Source organism: Chenopodium album, chromosome 22 (genome assembly GCF_948465745.1).
Source record: "Chenopodium album chromosome 22, dcCheAlbu1.1, whole genome shotgun sequence".
Taxonomy (NCBI): Eukaryota; Viridiplantae; Streptophyta; class Magnoliopsida; order Caryophyllales; family Amaranthaceae; genus Chenopodium; species Chenopodium album.
This window is the reverse complement of record NC_137855.1, coordinates 17,184,102-17,209,862: the sequence shown is the minus strand read 5'-3', so window position 1 is coordinate 17,209,862 and position 25,761 is coordinate 17,184,102. Positions and strand designations below refer to the sequence as shown.

At 36.6% G+C, this 25,761-nt stretch overlaps 1 pseudogene across 1 annotated transcript; it reads left to right on the top strand.

Annotated features, from left to right (window-relative positions):
* The first annotated feature begins 221 nt into the window (after positions 1-221).
* Positions 222-24,616, top strand: LOC145605219 (ribonuclease H2 subunit A-like; annotated as a pseudogene). Its single transcript, XR_014105014.1, has 9 exons — positions 222-361; positions 479-550; positions 10,464-10,587; positions 10,871-10,958; positions 11,958-12,095; positions 12,175-12,262; positions 12,334-12,454; positions 23,106-23,297; positions 24,056-24,616. The product of XR_014105014.1 is annotated as a ribonuclease H2 subunit A-like (transcript).
* Positions 24,617-25,761: the final 1,145 nt, after the last annotated feature.

The following is a 25,761-nucleotide window of genomic DNA, read 5'->3' as shown; positions in this document are numbered from 1 at the left end:
TTCTAGTTCCAAAAATTGAGAATTCCAATTGAAATCGATTGCAACCAGTTTGTTAATATGTTACAGTATATTGGAAAAACCGAGTCCAATTCCGATTCTGAACCCACCTTTCCTACGGTTTCGATTCCAATTCCAATTCCAAGTACCTAATATATTTGCTCAACCCTAAATGCTTATACTAGTACAACACTCTCTACTATAAATAGCCTGCTCCTGAGTCGTGGTGGTTTCTGGCGGGAAACACAACAACAGAGAGAGAAAGAGAAAAAGAAGAAGATGGAATCAGATGGAGCACTACCCAAATGGGCATTAGAGCCTTGTATGATGGGCATCGATGAAGCTGGTAGAGGCCCTGTACTAGGTTTGTTTTTCCCTTTTTTCTTCTATTTTACAATAATTTTTCATGCTTCATTCAATATCTAATTTCTTTTTTCGATAATTTTCAATTTGCTAATTAAAATGCTTTTTCTGGGTTCAGGGCCAATGGTGTATGGATGCTTGTACTGTGCTGTTTCATTTCAGAAGACTCTTGCTTCATTGGAATTTGCAGGTTTCCCCCCTTTTTATTTTCTTGAAAATTTTAATTTTATTTTACTCTAATATTTGGAGTTTTATTGTTTTGTAAATTAATTGTTTTTTTAAGCTAATTTGGTCTAATATCTGGGGTTCTATTGATTTGCTGATAAATTAATTTAATAAGTTGATATAGCAATTACTGCTAATGATTGATTTTGCTGTTAATTCAAAGCTGGTAAAGTTTTTTCTTTTTGTAATTGTAATGTAAAATAATTGGAATAGGCTTGTATTGGTTATGGCGGATGCACCGATTTTCCGGGCGTTTGGTATGTGGGATAGGGATTTAAGGGTGGGTTCAGGTTAGGGAATTGATGAGCAGGATAAGGATAAAATTGATGGGGATTTTGGTTTATATTGAAATTAAGTTGGGAATGTAAGTAAATTATATATTAAATGGTGGAACTTTTTTTCCTATTTTGTTTGCTGTGATAAATAAATTATTAATGGCTTAAGGACATACTCTTTGAAATTTAAGCTCTTTTGTCTGTTGAGGATATACAACCTTTTTTTTTTTTTCGAGGAAGATCTGTTTGGATTTTATCCATTTAAAGGATCTCTAGTTTAAGAGTTTTGCATTCTGACTGACATTGTTTCAAACCAATTGTGGTAGGCGTGGCTCATTGTCATTGCATTGTTGTTAAAGGTATTTTGCAGGTTTTAATGACATGGCATGGGTTTATATATGTATCTGGTATGTGTGCCTTAGAATAACTAGTGCGAGCCATGCTTGGTTCCTGTTTTCCACACTTTACCAAGAATATTCATGTAGATTGTAGAACCTCATTTTCTTAAGTTGCTAATCCATTCTTTGACAGATTTTATTCATTTTTTGTATGCTTTTGGTCCATTGATTCTTCCTCTATAAAGAGCCACAATTCTTAGTACAAAGTTGGCGGTTGCTCATTATATAAAGATCTTAAACTTGGAGGATTATTACTACTCTATATATCCTAATTTCATATTCTTATATTAGAACCCAAACCTGTCTTAAATATGATGGCTGCTAACATGCAGAGAAACATATGTTTGAGATAAGCTGCTCATCTAGAAACTATAGTGGTACAGTTGACAAAGTTCTTACTATTCTACTACGTGCTTGAAAAACAAGGTGTTGTCAGCCATGTTTCCAGTTTATGCTTTTGCAAGTTACTAAAAATCCACCCAAGAAGATAATTTTTGCTTCTTTTTGATGAAGTAGTTTATGAACTTACCCTGTTTCATTTTGGATTTCAATGCTCTCTTTGGTGCTTTTAGAATTGGTGTTGTCTTAAGTATTAGTCAAATCTTGAAGAATAATAGCTCCCGAACTTCGGAAGTGACTGGGTCAAGTCTGACAATGGTATGCTTGTGGGTAGAGCTGGTAATTAAGCAATGCATAATTCCAGAAGTAGTACTATGAAAGCTTGCTGCTAGCTTTGTGACTTTTGTGAGGAAAATTTTTCCGTGAATAACCCTCCCATCCCAAAATGAATACCCTCATCATCCACTTGGATGTACCAAATAATATATCTTCTAATAGTATATCCTAATTTGTAGAAAATTTCTACATTCAATTCCTTTGAAATTTTCTCAAAACCTGTATCACATGAAATTGAGATATTTCTTAGGGGTTGAGAGTTCATTATTTTCCTAATTGTATCTGATTTCCTACATAGTTGGTTTTGTTGCATCTATAAAATCAATTATGAAGCGTATGATGAAATTGAGATCATCTAAGATCTTTTTTACCTTAGATTTGTAATAGATATAACCAAAATTGTTTGAAGGAGTTGTGTGACCCATCCACAAGTGGTAGGTTGGATTGAATTATTTTTCATTTGTAGCTGTTTTTTTAACCACTTAGTTGGCGAAGGTGAATTATAAGATGATGCATGTATAAGGTAAGATAAGATCGATCTGTAAAGAAGCATGTAGGATGCTCTTGAAGTTAAACTGAGATCTGATCCATATACAAAGGTTTGCTAAAAAGAATTTAGTAGAGAAGATTGGCCTGGATGCCTGATCGAACAAGATGCCTAATCTAACAGGACATGTTTCTAACATTGTATATTTACGGAGGTTCTATTTAGAGGAAGCTATCCTGAAAAAATTAGTTTAAAAGGGAGATTTCATTTATCTCCTTATGTCTATAGGTTTCTAAATTCCACCAGAAAAGTCAGAGCCAATTTACCGGGGCTTGCTTGTTATTATATGATCCTGAACTTGTGCTGTCATTATATCATGAGACACCAATTGTCCTTTAGTTCCGTTGATTTAGAACTTGTTTATTTTCCCATGGCTTGTTATTTCTTGTTGCCGTGCTTTCCCTCTTTGCGTGGTTTTGACTCAATCAATAGTAAGCTAGATTTTAAAACTCTGATTGATAGGTTGAACCTAATAAGGGACAGGATCAGTTGAGTGCTAAAGATATGCCTGCTGTCACAGAGAAACAGCCAGGAACTAGTGTGTTGAACCCTTCTCTTGAGACCTGGCAAGTAGCTGGGAAGGGAGGAGGTGAGTATGGCAAGAAGGGTGTGCATGTTCAAGAAGATATTCTGATCAGCAATCCTTTTGAGCAACTGTATCATGGTGGTGATGTTGAAAACGAGGGTGGTGCCCCCACTCTGGGCTGAGGGAGGACATGGATAGGATTCTAGTTTGGAATGTGAGGGCCATTAATGACCTCTCAAAGCAGAAAGAGGTTAAGAACTTCCTTTTGAGACATAGGATTGTGTTGTTTGCTTGAGACAACGCCTTAAGAACTTCCAGGGGATTCATGCTCATTTGTTTCATGGCTGGGGAATTACCACTAATTTTTCCCTTGTTAAGGGTGGCAGAATTCTGGTGGCCTGGCTGCCTGATTTCTTTCAGGTTCAGATTCTCTTTAGTCATGCTCAGCTTATTTATTTGAAGGTTAGAAACTGTGCTCTTTCTTTTGATTTTTCTTTTACTGTGGTGTGTGGTATGAATGATGGGAAGGAAAGAGGAGTTGTGGTGTTTGATCAAGGATATTAGCAGAGGTTGCTGGGGATTTTAACTCTCCTATGAACTACTCTGATAGAATAGGAAGACCTATATCTTTGTCTGAGATTGAAGATTTTAGGGATTGTGTGCACTTTAGTGGTGTGCAGGATATGAAAAGTTTTGGAAGCACTTTTACTTGGAATAATAAGCAAGAGGGGGATAGTAGGGTTTATGGATTGCTGCTTGTCCTAGCTCTTTTGTTCATTATATGCCTGAGCTATTTTTTTATCATTCTCCTGCTGTTATACATATTGATGATATAGGGGGTAGTCACAAGTTTAACTTCAAATATCTGGATATGTGGACTTTGCGTCCTCAGTTTCTTAAAATTGTGAAGAAAGTTTGGGACACTAGGATGTATAGAGTGGAGATGCATATGGTGGTTAAGAAGCTGAAATTGCTTAAGAAAGAGCTGAAAACTCTGCATAGAACTGATTTTGCAGATATTGAGATGCAATATGATACTAAGCTTAAGCATGAATTAGGTATAGTGCAGAAGGATATTAAAAAATGTATGGCTGATACAGCTTAAAAGTGAAGTAGAGCCGACTGCTAGCTGAATTTGCTCAAGTTAGAGAGCAGTATTCATCTTGGCTTTCTTTGAGGTAGGGGATGAGAATACTAAGTATGTTCATAGAAGTATTAAGATGAGAAAATACAAGAAGAGAGTGATAGCTATTAAAGGGATTGATGGAGGTTGGTGTGAATCTCCTAAGCAGATTTCTAATGCTTTTGTGGCTTATTATAAGGGGTTGTTAGGGGAAGATCCCGGTGACAGAATAAAGCTTTGTCCTATTGTGGTGACACAATTACCTCCTCGTTTAATTTCATCCACAAATCACACATTGTAAGGTCCGTTAAACGGAGGGTTCGAGATTCAAACTATCATCTAAACGAAACAAGAGTGCAAAATCCCTAAAATTCATATGATGGTCCCTATCAATCAATCTAAAGTAAATTACAGTAATTACTTTACGTTTTTTCGAGACTTCAATGGAATTTAGATATTCATATGTTAAATTTGATATGTAAAATGGCGCATAGTAAAGAATGAACCTATACCAACACCTGTAAAAACCTGTTTAAGTTGCTCTTAACACCAATAACATTTAAAGAATTTTCATGAATAAATCTAGTTGGAATTAAAGGGCGAGGTTGAAGGTGTTGAATCTTATCTTGTTGTGCTGTAAAAAACAACCTCCGAGTAGTCATCGTTTCCAAAAATCTCGTGTTCCACTGGAATTTGTTTTTGTTGCTCCTTTGCCCTCGAACTTCCCCCCCTTTGCCTCTTTGAAGCTACCTTAGGTGCCATTGATATATGATTGAAGCTTTCTCTCTAACTTAAAAAATGGGTACCTTAAGAAAATGAGGAAAATTGAAATTTTTCTTGTTAGAGGATTTAGAATGGAAAGGAATCACAATGATGTAAAAATATTTGAGAAATTTGATCTTAGTAGAAAATCTAAGAAAATGAGTATTTTGGTTGGAGTTTAGAGAGAGAAAGTGAGAGAATAAGAGAGTATGAATGAAAATAAGAAAGGAGGAAGAAAGAAGAAAGAAAGAAGTCAAAGCTTTAAATTGAAACTCATTTCATTCATTAAGTTGAATTAATCTTTTCATCCCTGGAAGCATCTAATCCATATTAATCTCTTTGGTTTCCTAAAAAGCGTTGTACTTTAACTCTACGGGAAGATGACAAATGTTTTCGCAAGCCTAAAGTGTCTTGAATGCAGAATTGTAAGCCCAAAGTGTGTCATTGAGCTTTATGCTCCAATTTTCCTAGACTTTGCAACCACTTTCTCTAAAACAGATTTGGTCTCTCGAGTAAAGACCTCGACACCACTTGTTTGAGGGTAGTATGCAAGTGCAATTATGTAATAAACTCCATACATCTGTAAAAGGGCGTTCAATTGTCATTCATGGAAGTACGAGCCTCCATCACTAATAATAGTTTGTTAACCATGACATCATTAGTTGGTGAATTAATAGCCTCTATCCATTTTGACTCACAATCAACAACCACAAGTATGTAACAATTCTTAATTGAAGTGGGCACAGGGTCTCATATAGTCAATACCCTAAACATCAAGTTTGGGGCATCTCGTGCCGCTTTAAAATGTAGCTAGTCCTCTAGCAAGAATCATAAGACTACGTCTTTGAACATAGTAGGCTAAAAGAAACTTGAATCGTTGAGCTCCATGACAATTTTTGAAAGGCCTTAATGTCCACCATACGGTGAGCTTCACTGGGTACAAACCTGCGGAAAAGTCCATTGCACCATGGCTCGAAAACTCGGCTTTTACATCGGGTATCGGCCAAGACAACCATTCGGGTACACTAGATTTATTCATGGTAATTCTTTGAATGTTATTAGTGTTAAAGAGCATCTTAAACGGGTAATTACAAGTGCTGGGATGAGTTAATTCTTTACTATGCGTTATCTTACATTTAAACATTTAATGTATGAATTTCTAAGTTCCATTGAAGTCCTGAAAAAAAGTAAAGTAATTATTTCAGTTCACTTTAGATTGATTAATTGTGACCATCGTATGATCTTAGGATTTGCACTTTTGTTTTGTTTAGATAGTAGTTTGAATCGTGATCCTCTTATATTGTGAATGATTTGTGGATGAAATTAAATGCAAAGGTAGAACATTTGCGTGAAACTACAATTCATCACCTCATTGACAAATCATGGCAATGATCTATGGGTTTAACAATTTTTGGTAGAAATGAGCCCGATAATGTTAGGAGCATCGAGGTTGAAACCATGGGTACCGATATAGTGAGGATGCAGATAAAATTAATATTGCATATGATCTTGCATTACATTTAGCTAAACGGGACACCAATTTACCTAGGAAGCTTGCTCACTCACATTGCTTGTGCACCACATATTGGTTTTGATAAAAATGATAATGTAAAAAAAGTTGAATCAGGAGCTTGTATTGAAGCAAATTAGGATGGATTAGTTGCCCTACGAGAAATTTTCAACCTAATAGGATTTATTGGAAGACAAGGGATTATTTTCGATTCACTCTTCCCTTGATTCACAATAGGTTTCAACTGGGGAGGGTTTCGAATCTCTACTTCGCGGGCTATAATTCACAATAAAATCTCTACTCCGAGGGTTTCGAATCAAGGTCATGGCCTTTAACCTGTGTATGATGACTATGTTAGGAGGGGTATGGTAACTCCAGATTCTTTGCCACGATTTGTTTCAATACCCTTCTAATGGGTATGTAAACTCGGGAGTCATGGGTGGTTAATTGATTATACCTACAAAGGGATGGCTAGGTTAAGCGGAGTAGGGAATCCTTACTCTAATGTTGGTCTTGATTTTTTAAATGTTGGCGCACATCCTAGCTATGTATTAGATGATGTTAGTGTGGGTTGAGATGCTGATGGTGGAGTAGATGGTGATGATGATGCGATGAATGATGATGATGAGTAGGCGAGATGTCTACTACTAACTCTTGATGAGGGCATTGTCCGATTTAGCTTTGGGGGAGAGTGATTAAATGTATAGTTTTGGTATTGTTCTTACTTTCTCTTTTATTTGTTTTGGTGTGCTTAGTTTAAATTATATTTCTTATTGCTTTATTAGACTAGATTTTATTGCTTTCTTAGATTAAATATAAAATTTTATAATAAATTCAAAAATACGTTACAATGAATTGTAAATCATGCTTTCTAGTGGCGGTTTGAGGGGTGTGCGAGGTGATCGACGAATGTGCGGTTTTAGGGCCCAAAATTTGGATGTATCATTAATGTTATATGAATGTTAAATTTGTATAATGTATTATGAGATCATGGGTTCAATTCCTTTAGCCAATTTCTAGATATACTTCTATTTCTTCACCCAAAATTAGATATGCTTCATTTTTTCCAGAAAGAGCTCTAAACTTTCATTTTCCATTTTTTTATTCTATTTTTTTTTGGTTCCAACAATTTCTCCAACTTTATTTTAATTCCCAAAATCTTTATCTTCCAAAATTTATTACAATCTCAAAAGTACAAAATTCTTATTTTCAATGTTTTTTTTATTCAAAATTTCAATTAGTATCAATTAATATTCAAAATCCTTCAACAACAAAGCCTTAGTCCCAAAAGGATTTGGGGTTGGCTAACATGGATTGTCATAAGAAATCATATGATATGAAGCAAAGGAAATAATAAAAACATCATTTAAAAAAGGTGAGTAAAGTGAGTGTTCCTAGCACTTAAAAAAATTGGGGGAGTTTTAAAAAAGAATCAAGAATAAAATTCAAGATAATTTTAAAGAGTGGTTAAAACGTTGAACTAGAAAACATAGAGGTTTGAGAAAACTTTAGCAAAGGAAAACAATATTGTTCATAAAAAATTGGTTGGCTAAAAATAAAATAAAATACGAAATAAATATTTAAAATCCTGCACAAACTCGAGTTTGGGTGTCGTATCTAAGTTACAGAATCCGATCCTCTAATTCAAAAAATAGCCGATACGGGGATACGATCAAAAGAGTGTCTTGACTAATTTTTTTAGACATGCCTCGTATATAATATATAAAGTGTTGGGAAATTTTTAAGATGATATATTTTTAAAAAAATAGTATAATTATTATCAATTAAAATGAAAGGGTATTTGTCAAAAATTGGAACTCAGTAATAACTAATATTAGTAAAAGTAAAAAATAAAATATAAAAAATAAAAAAGGGAATTAGCAAAGCCAAACAGTTTTGTCCCACACACGTTTACTCTCCCCAAACAATAAATGTCCCACCCTTACCCCATTATAAACAGCTACCCCACCCAAATTCACCCTATTTATTTAAGGTTCTACTTTCTCTCTCTATCGAAAAGCTATTGTAAGGTTGCAACAATGGAGTCTGCTATGAAAGTCCTAATTAGTTATTATAATATAATTTATCAAGATACGAGTAATCTGTAATATGTTTGTGATCAAATTAAACTTATAATTTAAACTAAAAAAAATATCAATAATAAAAGCCTTAGAGCATAGGTTCATTAATGAATACTCCCTCCGTCCCCAAACGATAGTCCCTTATGGACAAATTTTAGTCCCAAAATGTTCACCCCATTTGCTTTTTTCAACAACCATTAATATTAATTTTTTTCCAAAATTTTCTCCAATTTGCAACAATATTTGTGCAAATTTAACTTTCCAATGTAAATTTTGTTTTCCCACGTACTTTTATTGCTTTCTCTCTCTACTTTTTTGCATACCCAAAGTCAATTTACCTTTTCAATGTAGTTTTCCTATTCTTATTTGTGTTTATTAATTCCCGTGAAAAATGCCCAAAGGGACTATCAATAGGGGATGGAGGGATTAATATTTATAGATAAAACAAACAAACAATGTTGCAATTAATCAGATTAACATGATCTCTTGAATCGATGTTAATCATAGAATGAAAAATAATAGTGTCTCGTAATTTATTAGTCCAATTTCACCTATTGAAACTAGCCTTAATATAAAAATCATATCTCTCAATCATAAAATCTTTATTTTCAAACTATAACAATTAAATCTAGCCTAATCTAATTGCATAGAATGAAAACAGTCAATATGAAATTAACTTGCAACATCAACAATTAACATGAACAAATTATCCTTTCATATTAATTAATGGATCTCTAAAACGCTAGAATTAAACTACTCACGCACATTTAGATCTAATCTTAACAAACCAATTAATTCAAACATATTGAAAACAATAATTAAGACTATGCAATAAAAGAGTTGAGAAACAATACCAAACTTAAGGAAATCTGTACTAGTAATTATGAAAACTTGAATCGAACAATAATAGATGAAAAATGCTCTTAATACTTAAAATCTCTCTAAAACTAAAGCCGAAAGTAATTAATAAAAAACGTGCTTAAGAAATCTACAACAAAATTTAAAAACTTCTCTTAAAAAAGATTACAAAAGAAAGCTAAGACTGGCCTAGAAAATACACGCGCCCGATCAAGAATGTCGATAAGTCGCTTATCTCCTAGCTTTAAATAAACTGTCATACATAATGCAGTCCAACTCTAGTATCTCATAGCGGTCTATTTGCCTCAGTAATCACCGAAAATCCGAAAATTCCTGTAAAATTCATACTAATTCTACAAACACTAGAAAACGCATATTAATAATAATAGTAGCTCCATAGAGCTCAAATATGACCTTGGGACGGAAAAAAAACCATATATCAAATACATATATCAAATACCAATGAGAAGTATGTGGAGGTAGCTCTTTAAATTAACTGTAGAATTAAATCTAATTTTCCATATAAATAATAACTCTAGCTGAAATAAAAGGATCAATATTACTTGAATCATGGTATCTTCTACTCTTCTAGTACTAGGGATGCTGATAGAACCTATTTTTGCTACGTAGTGTTGTTAAACTAGTCCACAGGTTTCCCATTGCACCACATTGACGAAATATATATTCTAGAATGCAAATCATGTGGGTAGGAGGTGGAGAGGGGTTGAATAATTTGGTTGAGGGGATGTTTTAACATTCACTACTTTATATTTTTAAAGGTGTACACTATTTTGATATATAACCAACTACAACTCTTAATATCTTGCTTGAACAGAGCAATGAGTTTTACCTACTGTTTTTATTTGCTTGTAGGGATTACCTTAGAAGCTTTTTAAATCAGCTTCTTGCAATTCTGAGAAAATTTGTCATACTATTCGCTAATGTGATTAAGTTTTCTAAATAGGGTCAAATTATGAAATCTGTATGCTGTCATAGAGTAACACTACAGCAACTTTCTCACCTTATTTTATGCAAATGTATAAGCTTGTTAGCTTGAATAAATGTTGTTTTCTACCACTGAGACGTGACTACCTTTTCTACTCCCCCTAAATATATATATCAGATTCAAAAACTCTCAAGGAAGAGAAAAGGGAGGAATTGTTCGAGTCATTGAAGGCTAATGAGTCTATTGGGTGGAGTGTTGATGTAATAGATCCCCGAGAATTGTCGGCCAAAATGTTAAAGAAGTAAGAAAATATTCAATGTGTATATATATATATATATATATATATATATATATATATATATATATATATATATATATTATATTATTATTATATTTTTTTTTTCCATTTGGGAGGGTTGATGTACCTTTTGTTTGACTTTCTCTCTCTATGAGTAAGATAAATCTTAATGAAAAATATTTTTTTCTTTTTCCAATCAGGAGATTTGATTTACCTTTAATTTGACTCTCTCTCTCTCTCTCTCTCTCTCTCTCTCTCTCTCTCTCTCTCTCTCTTGTTCCAACAGGAGTAAGATAAATCTTAATGAAATATCACATGAATCGGCAATGGGCCTTGTCACATGAGTGCTTAATATGGGGGTGCTTCTAACGCAGGTAATGAATTTTTGTTGGAAAACACAAGAAACATGTTTAAATTTACTATGATATTCTAGATGCTAATGCTAATATTGTTTTAGTCTTAAACGAAAGTCCTATTACTAGATTGTTCAGCATGTAGAATCGGTGCTTTAGTCATATACAAATACATATACCTATATAATGACAGCATACACCTAGTCACAGATTTGATTTGGTATGACTGTATAGTAATTTATAAAGGGTAGACGAGTAGTACTCAGAATGAGTGGGTGTTCAGATTAAAGGGTGAAGATAATATTCCACAACCAATGTACAAAGTTCATAGTGAAAGGGTTAGTTAGAAGAAAGAAATTCAGTTAAGTTGTGCATGGAAAATATTGTCATTTGGTGTCTTGTTAATGATTTTATTTATTTATTTATTTTTTATAAGTTTTATTGTTATATAACATAAGATATTAAAGGCATAAATTGTGCTTAGGAATGCATAATCCTCCCCCATACTGCAATATTGAATGAACAAATGAACTATTGCTTTCACTTTGATAGAGTATTAAAAACAATATTAGTAAACCCATTTGCAAGCATATTTCCTACACGCTCTTCTTGTCCTGCCTTATCTTTTCACATTTTCTTCTACAATTATGTGATTTAAGTGTGTGGGTGAGCACTGAAATGTTTAGTAACGATTCCATACCCTTGTTGGTGTTCCAAGTGTCCTACAACAATACAAGAACTTGGGGGTAGTTAAAAGAAAATGATAGTTAAGGCCTTAGCAGTGGTCATACAAGTAAAATATAGGGTCCACTAGTTGTTTTTTATTTTTATTTTTATATTAATTCATCTTTTCTCTATTTGATGAGTGAGAAGTTGTAGTCACAAACTCACAAGTTCACCATTACTTTCCACGTTGTTAATGTCTAAAGGCATGACAAGGCTGACACATATTTGCACTTAAATGTTTTTTTTTTTTTTTTTATCTGAAGCAGCGTAACTAACAGTGATGTCCCATTATAGGTCTTTGTGGATACGGTTGGAGATGCTGACAAGTACTGTACGAAGTTGTCTGAAAGATTTCCATCAATTAAATTTGTGGTTGCCAAGAAAGCCGACAGTCTTTACCCTGTTGTTAGTGGAGCCAGCATAGTTGCAAAGGTATCTGTGTTTTCCTTCAAGTCTCTATTGCTGAAATGATATAAGATGATTCTCATACAATATTTGTTTGGACAATTAGGTTACTAGAGATCGGGCTTTGCGTAATTGGACCTTTGATGAATCAGCAGAAAACATGCACAGGAACTTTGGGTCTGGCTACCCTGGAGGTTTGTAGCTTGAGACTCTATTTTATAAGAGGTTTCATCTTTAGGCAATCTTATCATGCACAATAATGCAGATCCTGAGACTAAGGCCTGGCTGGAACATCACAAACACTCTATTTTTGGATTCCCTACATTGGTACGCTTTAGCTGGGGCACTTGCACTACCTACTTCAAAGACGGCGCTGAAGTATTATGGTGAGACAGTCTACACTTTAATACTGCTAATATAAAACTGCTTAATACCCCTTTGATTTGCATATATGGTTGGACACTAGAATGAAGTCTATGAATTACTGCAAGGTGGTATGGTGATGTAAAGTGCTTTAAATATATAGCACTTAGTTCATTTGGTTGATAGTCTTCTGTTTAAACCCCCCCCTCCCCCCCCCCCCCCCCCCCCCCCCCCCCCCCAACAAAGAGACTCAACAGGTCTTTTTAAAATGATTAACAAGAACTACTTATTGTCATTTATAAAGATCAAAGCATTTATCCCCAATGATGTAGTCAGCTACATTAAACAGGATGTCATCTCTGGTTATCTTCAACCATGATCCTCTCCTTTCTTATCCTTCTTGACTCCTTCCATTCAAGTCATCATAGATCTTCCTTGTCTCGCCTATTTACTTTCCTTCATACGCTTCTTCCATTCTACAGTTTCACATGACCACATTAGCATCATGGCTCTCCATTTTCTTACCTTAAAGGTGTTCCTGCACATCCCTTTCACCATCCGCATCTCTACTACTCACCATCCAAACATGGGTTTTCTTGGAAGTTGACAATACAAACCCATAAAACAGTTGTCGTCGGTCGTCCTATAGAAATTTTGCCTTTACACCAAAGTTATGCTCTTGTCACATAATAATGGCATTTAGGACCTTGTTCCATTGCCCAGGAGTGAAACCCATTGGTTGTAAATGGATATGTAAGACCAAGAGGGATTCAAAGGGCAATGTGATTAAATGTAAAGCTTGTCTTGTCGCTAAGGGCTATACTTAAGAGGAAGGCATTGATTATAAGGAGACTTGTTTTCCCATTTCTTCTAAAGACTCCTGTAAGATTATGATGGAAATTGTGGCTTATTTTGAACTTGAGTTAAATTAGATGGATTATGGATGTTAAAACAATATTTCTCAATGGTGATATTGAAGAAACCATCTACATGTGGCAACCAAAAATTAAATTTAGATTTCTCTCTTTATACTTTGTATCATAAGATTAAAAGAAAATGGTTTGTAAATTAAAATAAAAAATTTCATCTATGGACTTAAACAAGCTTCTCATCAATGGTGCTTCACGAGTTGCATGTCTTGGGGTTTTAAGATGAATGTGATGATTGTGTGTTTCCACAAGTTTATGGGGAGCAAGCGTTTTGAGCCGAAAGATCTTGTAGATGCTGCAAGAGATAGTCCTAGACCTGAGGTTCGTTTTACCTATGCTAGGAGGAGAGCCAAGAATAATGGTGCTGCTAAAGTATGAAGCTGAGCTGGAAGAAGTTAGTTATGCTGGAGGGCAGAAGAGTAATTCAGAATATAGTTTGTTATTTTGATTCCCTGTGTTAGCTGTAATAATTGAGTTTGTTAGGCTAATTGTGATTATAAATATGGGTAAGGGGTTAGGGGGAAGGTATCTAGAAAAATATTGTTGAGTTGTTTAGGAGAGAGCCTTCCTCTCGAAAGAGGGCATTTGTGTTGTATTCTTTTCTGGAATTGCAATACAAAATATCTGGGTGGCTAATATCTTCTTGATTGCTTGAATTATACTCTGTTTTCATACAAATTCTAGCAAATTTGGTATCAGAGCAGTGCCGATTCTTGCCGGAGAAGACGATGGCTCGCCTTAATCATGGTCAGCGTTTGGACTTACTGGAGCAGGAAATTGCAGGGCTGCCGTTGCGCGTTGCTCGTGAAATTTCCACAGCCATGGCGGCTTTTGAGACGAAGATGGCTGATCAGATTGCTGCGGGTCAGGATAAGATCCGATCGGAGGTGCGCGCCGCCATTCTGATGAACCTCTCAGCCATCACTGGGAAAACCCTTTCTCTTCGCAACCTCGCGGGGATCAAGGAGAGGGAGGTTTTCAGGCGAGTCAAGCTAATTGGAAGTTGAGGAAACTTGACTTACCAATGTTTGATGGAGTGAATCCGGATGGGTGGATTCTCAGGGCTGAACGTTTCTTTCATTTCTATCGATTGACGGAGGAGGATCAGTTGGAGGCGGCGATCGTCGCTCTAGAAGGCGACTCTCTGCTTTGGTACCAATGGGAGCACCGGAGGCACACCGTGTCAAGCTGGGACACCCTGAAGAAACTCCTCCTCCGCCGCTTCAGAACCACCGCCACGGGGTCGCTTCATGAGCAGTGGCTCGCACATCAGCAAACCGGCTCGGTGGCTGAGTATTGTCGCCGCTTCATCGAGCTGCTTGCTCCCATTGATGGAGTTCCAGAAGAGATCGCTAAAGGTCAATATATTAATGGATTGAAGGAGGAGATCCGGGTTGAAGTTCGGATCCAAAACCCGCCCTCGTTGGATCTAACCATGGACCTCTCTATGCGGATCGAAGAAAAATTAAAACTAAGCCCAAAAACCAGAGCCCAAAATCCGACCCAAAACACGTGGAGATCCCACTACCCAAACACACGAACCAACCTCTACACCTCACCCACCACGAACCAAAACACTAGCCTAAACACAAACCCACAACCCATTACCACCGCCCAGCCCTATCCCAACCGCAACCCCACTGCAAGACCCACCGGAGATTTGCGCCGGTTGACTGAGCTCCAGCAAAAACGAGAGCAAGGGCTCTGTTTTCGCTGCGATGGCAAGTGGGATCTGAACCACCGCTGTCCACGCCGGGGCTTGAGCGTGCTATTGACGGTGGAGGACGGCGAAGGCGAGGACTCCGGTGAGTTTTCTATGGCCGAAACTTGTCTTGATGTGCCTATTTCACCGCCTTTATTCACGGAACCACCGCCGAACCCTGAAACACGAGTCACTTTGAGTTCGGTGATGGGGTTAACCAGCCCTAAAACTATGAGATTGACCGGAACTGTTAATGGTTGCTCCGTGGTGGTGATGATTGACCCCGGAGCAACACATAATTTCATATCCTCTACTGCCGCTTCACATTTGCAGATTGAACCGAATTATGCTAAGAATTTTGGGGTAACCTTGGGAACAGGGGAGTCTGTGCAGGGGGAAGGAGAGTGTAAGGGTGTTGTGCTGGACCTCCAGGGGGTGACAATAGTAGAGGATTTCCTCGTGTTGCCTCTGGGAAACTTGGACATTATTTTGGGAATACAGTGGCTGGAAAAATTGGGAAACACCACCACGAATTGGAAAACTCAGACTCTTAAGTTCCAGGTGGGTGGAAATACAGTAACCTTGAAGGGGGAACCTCAGCTTGGTAGAATGGGAATTTCTCTAAAAGCCATGCTCAAGAATTTACAGAGAGAAGGACTACTTGAGTTCAATCGAATGGAGAGGGTGGAGGATGAGGCTGAACCTTCACTACCAGCAGCGTTTCAGCCCTTGGTTAAGGAGTTTCAACAAGTTTTCAATATGCCAAAAGGGTTGCCCCCGCAACGACAAATTGAGCATGCTATTGTTCTCCGCAATGGTACTAACCCCATCAGCGTTAGACCCGTTAGACCCTACAGATACCCTCAATCACAGAAAGATGAAATTGAAAAATTGGTTTCTGATATGCTGAGTGCTGGGATTATTCAATCTTCATCAAGTGCTTATTCGAGTCCTGTGCTTTTGGTGAGAAAAAAAGACGGTTCCTGGAGGTTCTGTGTTGATTACAGAGCTCTTAATAAGGAGACAGTACCAGATAAATTTCCAATTCCCGTAATTGATGAATTACTTGATGAATTGGGGGGTGCGGCCATTTTTACAAAACTTGACCTGAAATCTGGTTATCACCAGATACGAGTAAAGGCAGAAGATGTGCATAAGACTGCTTTCCGCACGCATGATGGTCATTACGAGTTTTTGGTTATGCCTTTTGGGCTAACCAACGCTCCTGCTACGTTCCAGTCACTTATGAACGAAATATTCAGGCCGTTCCTTCGCAAATTTGTCCTCGTTTTCTTCGATGACATCTTAGTGTACAGTCCTTGTGAAGGCTCCCACTTGGACCATCTTAGACAGGTGCTAGAAACCTTGGCCTCACATCAATTGTACGCTAACTACAAGAAGTGTGAGATTGGCAAAACACGAGTGGCATATCTTGGGCATGTAATTTCTGCTGCAGGGGTTGAGGTGGATGCCTCTAAAATTCAAGCTATGGTGGATTGGCCTCCACCCTCGAACCTAAGAGAGCTTAGGGGTTTTCTCGGTCTCACGGGCTATTATCGAAAATTCATTCAAGGTTATGCCCTTATAGCTCGTCCTCTCACTGACCAACTTCGCAAGGATAGTTTTGGGTGGACTGAAGAAGCAACTATAGCCTTCACTTCTCTCAAGAATGCTATGGTCAATGCTCCTATCCTTGCTGCCCCCGATTTTTCTCTCCCTTTTGTGCTGGAAACTGATGCATCAGGTCACGGTTTGGGTGCTGTACTTCTTCAAGCTGGCCATCCGATAGCTTATTTTAGCAAGATCATAGGTGTGCGTAGCAGAAACAAGCCCATATATGAAAAAGAGTTGATGGCGATTGTCCTTGCCATTGAAAAGTGGAGGCATTACTTGCTTGGTCGTCACTTTGTGGTGAGGACTGACCAAAGGAGTCTCAAATTTCTCCTGGAACAAAGAGAAGTGGGTCAGGCATATCAGAAATGGGTTAGTAAACTTTTGGGTTACTCATTCGAAATTCACTACAAGCCGGGCCCTACAAATAAATTGGCAGATGCTTTGTCTCGTCAATTTTCACCAGAGGTGGAGTGCTTGACCTTGGTGACTTCGTGTGGTCTTCGTTGGGATTATGTGCATTCTTTTATTCAAAAGGACGCGGTCCTACAGAGATTGATCTCTCAAATTCAGGCTGGTGAGTCGGTTCCCAAATGGTTTTCTTTGGTTAATGGGGTATTGAAATATAAAGGCAGGTTGGTGATTCCTAAGCATTGTGAACTTACCAGCAAGTTGCTTCGAGAATACCATGACTCAGTCATTGGGGGACATGCGGGTGACTTAAAGACTTACCAGAGACTTGCTGGGGAATGGTTTTGGTTTGGTATGAGGAAGGATGTCCGGGTTTATGTGCAACATTGTCATGTGTGTCAGCAGAACAAGACTTCAACGCTCACTCCCTTGGGTCTTCTTCAACCCTTGCCTATTCCGGAGAGAGTGTGGGAGGATATATCCATGGATTTCGTTGAAGGTCTTCCCAAGTCTTTGGGGTGGGATACCATACTTGTCGTGGTGGATAGGCTGACTAAGTACGGGCATTTTATTCCACTCAAGCACCCTTTCACTACTCAGTGTGTAGCTGAAACCTTTGTCAAGGAGGTGGTCAGACTTCATGGCATTCCTAGCTCTATTGTCTCGGATAGGGACAAAGTCTTCTTGAGTATTTTTTGGAAGGAGATCTTTCGGTTGCAAGGCACTCAGCTCTTGCGTAGCACGGCTTATCACCCGCTGACAGACGGGCAAACTGAAGTGGTTAACAAGGGTGTGGAAGCCTATCTGAGATGCTTTGTCAATGGCAAGCCCTACAGCTGGGCAAAATGGCTTTCGTGGGCAGAATATTGGTACAACACGTCCTTTCACACAGCCACCAACTGCTCTCCATTCAAGGCACTCTATGGACGTGATCCACCTCACTTGGTTAGGTTCTCTGCTGGGAGCACCTCTGTTTCTTCTGTTGAGGAGCAGCTGCTAGAGAGAGATGCCATGCTTGATGAACTCAAGTACCACCTGGTACAAGCTCAAGTTTATATGAGATTTCATGAGAATAAGGGCAGAAGGGAGGGCTCTTTTCTTGTTGGGGACTTGGTCTATTTAAAGCTTCAGCCTTATAGACAGAAGTCCTTGGTGCGCAGGTCGAATGACAAGTTATCTCCGAGGTTTTATGGGCCTTTTCCTGTGGTTCAACGCATTGGGAGTGTGGCTTACAAGTTACAGTTGCCTCCTCATGCTAAGATCCATCCTGTCTTTCACATTTCTCAATTGAAGAGAGCTCTTGGACCACATCAAACTCCATCCCAGCTTCCTGCTCACTTGTCAGCTGACATGATCTTGGAGGTGGAACCTGAGGCTGTGCTCGGGGTGAGAAATTCTCAGACTGCCATGGAAGTGCTGATACATTGGAAGGGTTTGCAGGATTTCGAAGCTACCTGGGAATTCTTTGATGAAGTTAATCTAAGGTTTCCTTCCTTCCACCTTGAGGACAAGGTGAATCTTTGGGTGGGAGGTATTGCAAGAGATAGTCCTAGACCTGAGGTTCGTTTTACCTATGCTAGGAGGAGAGCCAAGAATAATGGTGCTGCTAAAGTATGAAGCTGAGCTGGAAGAAGTTAGTTATGCTGGAGGGCAGAAGAGTAATTCAGAATATAGTTTGTTATTTTGATTCCCTGTGTTAGCTGTAATAATTGAGTTTGTTAGGCTAATTGTGATTATAAATATGGGTAAGGGGTTAGGGGGAAGGTATCTAGAAAAATATTGTTGAGTTGTTTAGGAGAGAGCCTTCCTCTCGAAAGAGGGCATTTGTGTTGTATTCTTTTCTGGAATTGCAATACAAAATATCTGGGTGGCTAATATCTTCTTGATTGCTTGAATTATACTCTGTTTTCATACAAATTCTAGCAGATGCCTCTTTTGGGGTAAGAATATTGATTTATTTGGTCTATCACAAAAGGGCTGTATCGAGAACGTTTAAAAAAGTTATAGCGCAGCTAGGTGATACCCCCCTTGGCTAAGGGAGACAAATTTTAAGTTTAGAGTTATGCAAAAAATTCCTTATTCCTTATGCTTTAGCATTAGGGAGCCTAATGTATGCCCATATTGGCCTAGTTTGCACACTTGATCCAGGGGTTTATAATTAGAAAGCATTAGAAAAGGTTTTCGTTGTTATTGTCATATAAGACAAATAAAGTATTTTCTCCAATAATATTGCAACAAGGATAAATTACATATCGCGAAACACATTTTATATGCTAAATATCTATATTGTATAAAAGTAAATTATAAAAAGTTGATATTGTAAAAGTATTTTTTTGAGGCGTATCTAACAAGATCCCATATCACTATAATTTGCTTAAAAATAAATTAATAAATCATTTTATAAGGTCAAACAAGAGTGGTGAATAGTGTAAAAATCCTATTGTTGCAATAATATTGGAACGGAGGAAGTATTATGCAATTATCAATATCACGCATATTTTATTGTATTTGGTCCATGTGGGAGATTATAAGAAATACGGACCTAAATATAATAATTTGCATTTTCAATACAAGTATAATTGTACTTTTTTGCTATTATATAATTTAGCCCAAAATGAAGTATTACCTTTGTTCACAATGATCTTCACATTTGAAATCTTATGACTATTAAAAACGAGAGAGAATCTTTGTTCACTCTATATACAAGAACAAATATAGTCATATGGGTTTAGTTTGATTCGTCATTATGACTACATCATTATAAATATCCAATTTTTATAATTTTTTGCTAACATGAGATTAGAGGTATTGCGATCAAAGCTTTGTATTGATATACATAAACTGGAAAATTTTCAAGAAATATGGACCGGAATTCAATTATATGCGTGTACAATGCAAGATAACAGCTATCATATGGTTTGGCCCTCAAAAAAAAAAAAAAAAAGAAAAAAAAAAAAAGAAAAAGAAAAAGTTATTCAATTAAATAATAATTTGGCTAATACACATCTTTTAATATTTGTGTTTAGTCTTTTTATGTGCAGAAACCGTCGAATCTTTTCTAATAAATGATGGCCGGATTAGGAAATGAGTCTAGAGATATCGTCTCTACTAGTACATACAATAGACTGTCAAATCCCATTAGTAGAGAGAAAACCTTAGTGTGTGTATCTCTGCAAGATACATAACCAAGAAAGGGATTTAATTGAATCATCGTAGAATCAAGTATGCTTCTATAATATTATGCATAAGTGTTATTTAAATCCTTACAAGCCGAGATCATCGAGCATGAATAGTGTAGCCAAGAGACGGAATAAGATATTACAAGAGAGTATGGAGAGTGGTTAATATTCTCAATGAAGTATCAACTAAGGTAGCTTGTAAAACCCCTTATGAACTATGGATTGATAAGAAACACACTATAAGGCATTTATGCATTTGGGGTTGTCTAGAAGCAAGGCCTTACAGGCGAAATGATGAAAAAAACTGGACTCTAGACCTATAAGTTATAACTTGGTTGGGTACCCTATAAGGTCTACGGGGTATAAGTTTTATGAATCTACATCTAGATCAATTTTTGAGGTGAGAAATGCAATTTTTTTGATGATGTCGAGTTTGGAGGGGAAGATAATCTTAAAGAGTTTATCTTTGAAGAGGAATATGTTTATGCTTTTTAAATCCCTTTCTTGGTTATGTATCTTGTAGCCGATACACATACTAATAGGGTGTAGTGTATTTGAGGGTCTACTGTATGTACTAGTAGAGACCATAACTCTAGACATCTATTAATAGACTCTTTTCCTAATCCGCCCATCATGTATTAGAAAAGGCTTGACTGTTTCTGCACATAAAAGACTAAAAACACACACATTAAAAGATGTGTATTAGCCTAATTATTATTTAATTAAAATAACTTTTTCTTTTTTTTGGTGGGCCAAACCATATGATAGCAGTTATCTTGTACATGCATATATGTATTCCGGTCCATGATTCTTGAAATTTCCCTCTTGGACCAAATACAATTAATATGTGTAATATTGATATTTTCATTATACTTTATAACCTTAGGAGCTTAAAGATACCATCACAAATTTAAAACGTCTTTAAGCAACTTGGTCCATCAATCATATTAACATAGAATCAAAGCGATCTATGCTACAATTGAAATAACTACATCCATCATTGGTCACAATGTCAACATGTTAACGACATGAATCACATATAGGTGTGTAGTATGGAAATATCATACAAATGTGATCCAAATGTGCTTACTTCTAACTAGTCTTCTTTAACCACTTTAGCAAAATCAAGATTCTGAACTAATAGAAGAGTAAGCAAAACTGCTTTTAATGCTGCAGAATATACTTTTACCATTTTCATACAAGCATCATAATTACTAACTCCAACTGAAACTAGATATCCTTAGGTGGTATGACATCCATATGAGCACTATGCTCATGAAATACTTTGGGAGGCCAGGTAAAACTTTAGTAAGTAGATCTGTTACCATAGAGTTTGTGCCGACATGCTCTAAAGACAATTGTCTACTCCACTCTTTCCTTTGAAGTTCTAAACTTGACATTAATGTACTTTGACTTTGTCTGGCACTTGTTATTGTTTGGGAACCTGTTACCGTCCAAAGTTACATCCCTGCATGAAGGAATTTTATGAGTGATGAGATCACTGTTACATATGTCTTTGTAATGATAAATCACATTTAGATATTTGATGATGTATGTGATATGGCCATCTTATATTCACCCATTAAATATTAGGAAATGGCATATTTTAGACATGGAGTATCCATGTTTTTTTTTTGGTGAGAAATGTTTCATTATCTCAATATTGAAATCAGATCAGATCAGCTTTAGGCTAGAGCCCTAGAGAACTAAATGTTACGTTTTGATCCCTGATGTTAGTGTGCATCAGCTGCAACTTTTGTGTTCTATCCTTGTGAGCCATTTGGAAGTGAAGTGAAAATTTTAAACACCATATAACTAAAGAAGAAACCAAATATATTGAAGGGGATGATTCCTTCTCTTTGCTACCGACCAACAAGAGCTCAATTCAGCATCCCTTGACTGGTATCTTCATTGAGGGAGAAATGGCATATAATCCATAATTGGGATTTAGCAGCAGATGAGCATATATGCCAACAAATTTCAGTTTTTTTGCTGACTTGTGTTATAGGTCATTATAGTTTTTATGAGCTCTTTTTTCTGTCTCTTTCTTGCTCTCTCTTCTAGAGAGATCGATGCGTACATAGATTGAGATATTTACCTTGCGTCAAATGCATCTGTAATAGGCTAGCAATTTACTGTAATTAATTCAACAAGGGAGAAGATATATGGGGAGAAGATTGGCTACTTAGGAGACTTGTAGCCTCAAGATACAAACCCTTGTAACATTTTGACAGCAAATTGAGGCTGCTAATCCCTCAAGAGTTCACTCACAATTTTCTAGATACCCTATAAAATGATCTCTCCTTTATATAGTACAAACATCACTCAAAAGCATGCTAATAAATTAATGATTGTTGTCTTCTACTCCTAACAGAGAATCAGCTCTTCTTTCACTTGTTGCCCTATCACAAAGTGCTTCATTAATCAATTGTTTGTCTTCTTTCCCCAAACGGGTATGTGAGTATTTTGTCTTGCTGTGTTTGGTTACCTGCTTTAATTTGCATCCCATCGTTGGAGTTGGCTTGTTGCTTTCCACCGTTGACTTCCCCTCTAGCATAGACCCAAGTGGTCGTTGACCCAGATCCATCACATCATCTCAGAGTTTTAGATGTGTTTTAATTCTGAGCTTGGGAGAGACCCTGGGATGGTGCGGAAAAAACATTCATGATATTTATTTTCAAACATTTAACAGTTATGAGATTTTGCTACCCTGAGACACCACGCACACATACACACTTCCACACACATATCTGCTGATTTTTTTGAGGTTGCTTTACAGTAAATAAATTCAGGGAATCTCTAATTGTATGATTGTTTTTCATTTGTCCAATATCTTCGATAGGGAAGCAGATGGTTCCTTGGATGAGGATGGTACAGCTAACAAGAATGGCAAGCGACAGCTCAAGCTAAGCAATCTAGGTTTCACAGGAGGCAAGAGAAACAGCGAGGAGATTGAGTCCAGTGGTAAAGGTCATTGCAAGTTTTTCCAGACTCGCAAACTCGAACAGCTTGTACAGTTTTAAGTTACTTCAAGGTACAAAATTATTGCTAAACTTGGGATCTTTTTATAAGTGAGGTTAACTGTGGAGTTTACTCATACAAGTACATAATTTGTACAAGAGTAGATATCATATACAAAGTATCGAATTGCTAATCTCTCAAAGAATTCAGATTCCCTAAGTTCTCTGACATTTAGTAGCTATGTTATGTGAACCTGGTATATACATTAGCAAATGATGCATTTATTAAAATCTGCTAATTTCCCATTATTTAGATTTATAGGTAGCTAGTTAGTTGGTTAGTTAAACTCATTTCGCTTTGTATTGTATGATGCGACATCTAATTTCTGATGAAAATGACGGCTTACATGCATTGCTTAAAAGATGATCCTTTTGCCGAACACATAGGCATACATTTATTTTAGGATGTAAGAAAAAATTGAACTTTCCAAATTTGTAAATGATTAAATCTATTAATATTCAATATATGCATTTACTTTAGAATACTTATAAGTTTTGTTGTAGTCTTTAGTATGTGAAGTTAGGATAATGTGATGATTATTTTCAGACAGAAAGAGTGCAGAAAAGTATGATAATCTAGTCTTCATTTCCAATAATATACTTGTAATTAAGTGTGGTTAAGGAACTTTTCAGAAGTTCTGTAAATTGGATCTTTTCTCTGAGATTTAAGGCCAAGTCTTTGTCAATTGACATTTCTGTTCCCTGATCCTTGTCACTTACTGCATTTCCATCCTTGTGTTCTTGTAATCAAGTGCTTTTGCTTCTGAAACAGGCGTATCGAACACATTGCTGTACAAGGCATGTGGATGTGCAAAGCAACCTGCAATGTCTGTCAACTTCAACGACTTATGATATTATTTACTGTTTCCGTGGAACCAGAATGGAAGCATTGAAGCGTCTTGATATGTTCGTTCATATTCACATAATTTGTCTGCCTTGCTTACATATGTAGGTGCTTGCTATGACCGACTGTAAAATGAGGAACTGAGGTCTGAAACTCTGAGGGTTCTCTGTAATGTTATGGTTTAAGTATTTTCTGCGACTTTTTATTTTATTTTATTTTTCTCATCATTGCATGTAAGATAAGTTTGTACCAAAATTATTATTACAGAAGTTTAAGAATATATCTTTTCAAGAAAGAAAAATGTTTTTTGTAGCATCGACATATTTAAAACGTAAATTTTCCAAGTAAGGATTGGAAGATACCTTCGGATTTATTTTATTTTATTTTATTTATTTATTTATTTTTTAATTTTTTTTGATGTACATAATAAACCAAACCAAAATTTAAAACTGATATGGATCAGCTGTAATCTCCAATAGTGTTAATTAAGCATGAAGCATTCAGGAATGACCGCATTGATAGTCATATAATTTGAGTAGAAAAACTGATTACAGACCCTGCATGTCAAAGCTTCTATTAATCACCAAGCTGATAGATTTCGTGACAAAAAATTGACATAATATTAACAGTAGTAGTTTTTAAACCTGTCATTCTATTCGCCAGTACTTAGTAATCTTTCCTTAGAGAGAAGGTTATATTATACCTGTAGCTGACGAAATTAAGTTATTAAAGCAATAGGAAAGCCAATATTCTTAATTAATAAAAGCTCATTTTAATTCAACTTTGGAAATTAGTCTTGTTAATTGTTATGTTATTCTTGGCTCTGCAATTGAAAAGTCTGTTTAATCACGTATAATTGGTTTAGTTAGTATTATCCTCGGTTCTTGCTTATTGATTGAGCTCAAGTTCGGTCCAAGGGGAGTTGGAAACCTGCATTTTCACTGCCTTACCAAATGCTAAATCACACTATCACAGAAGTTGAAGTTTTAAGAATCAACCTACCAATGGAACACCTTTTCTTTGTTTACAGCTGAGCATTACTGTTTATTTCAAGCTCACAAGAAACATAACAAAACCAGAGAAAGACTGATGAGCACTATTAGCATGCTGAAGTTGCAGTTGGAAGTGTGGACACCTGCTCCATGACGAGGGTGATTACGACTATTCACATTACCAGCTCCATTGAGCGGTCTTCCCTGTTGTACATCCCCTGCACTGCCTCCACGACCACTACCTCCTTCACCACCGCCATGGCCTGTTCTTACGTTCTGCACAAATCCATTCTCTGTACGGGTTTTTTCCTGCAGTTCAGCTACAAACACAGCAATCATCTGTTATTCAATGCACTATGCATGTGGATATAGTGATGATCTATTTGATTTTCTAGAGCAATGCTCATTTTCTGATTTTATGTATCCCGCGGTTTCATAGGACTTTTCCCTCCGAATATTCTTAAAGCCAGGTTCATTGTTAGTTACTACGAGTAAGCCATATTTGCACGCTCTAAAATACATAAACATAAGGTACAAAATTTTACTTCAGAGTTTCACTTCATATATCACTAAACGTGCCTTCTGCATCCCCATCCTTGTGTTTTGAGAAATGTTTGTTGACAAAATTAAATCTCCTATGAG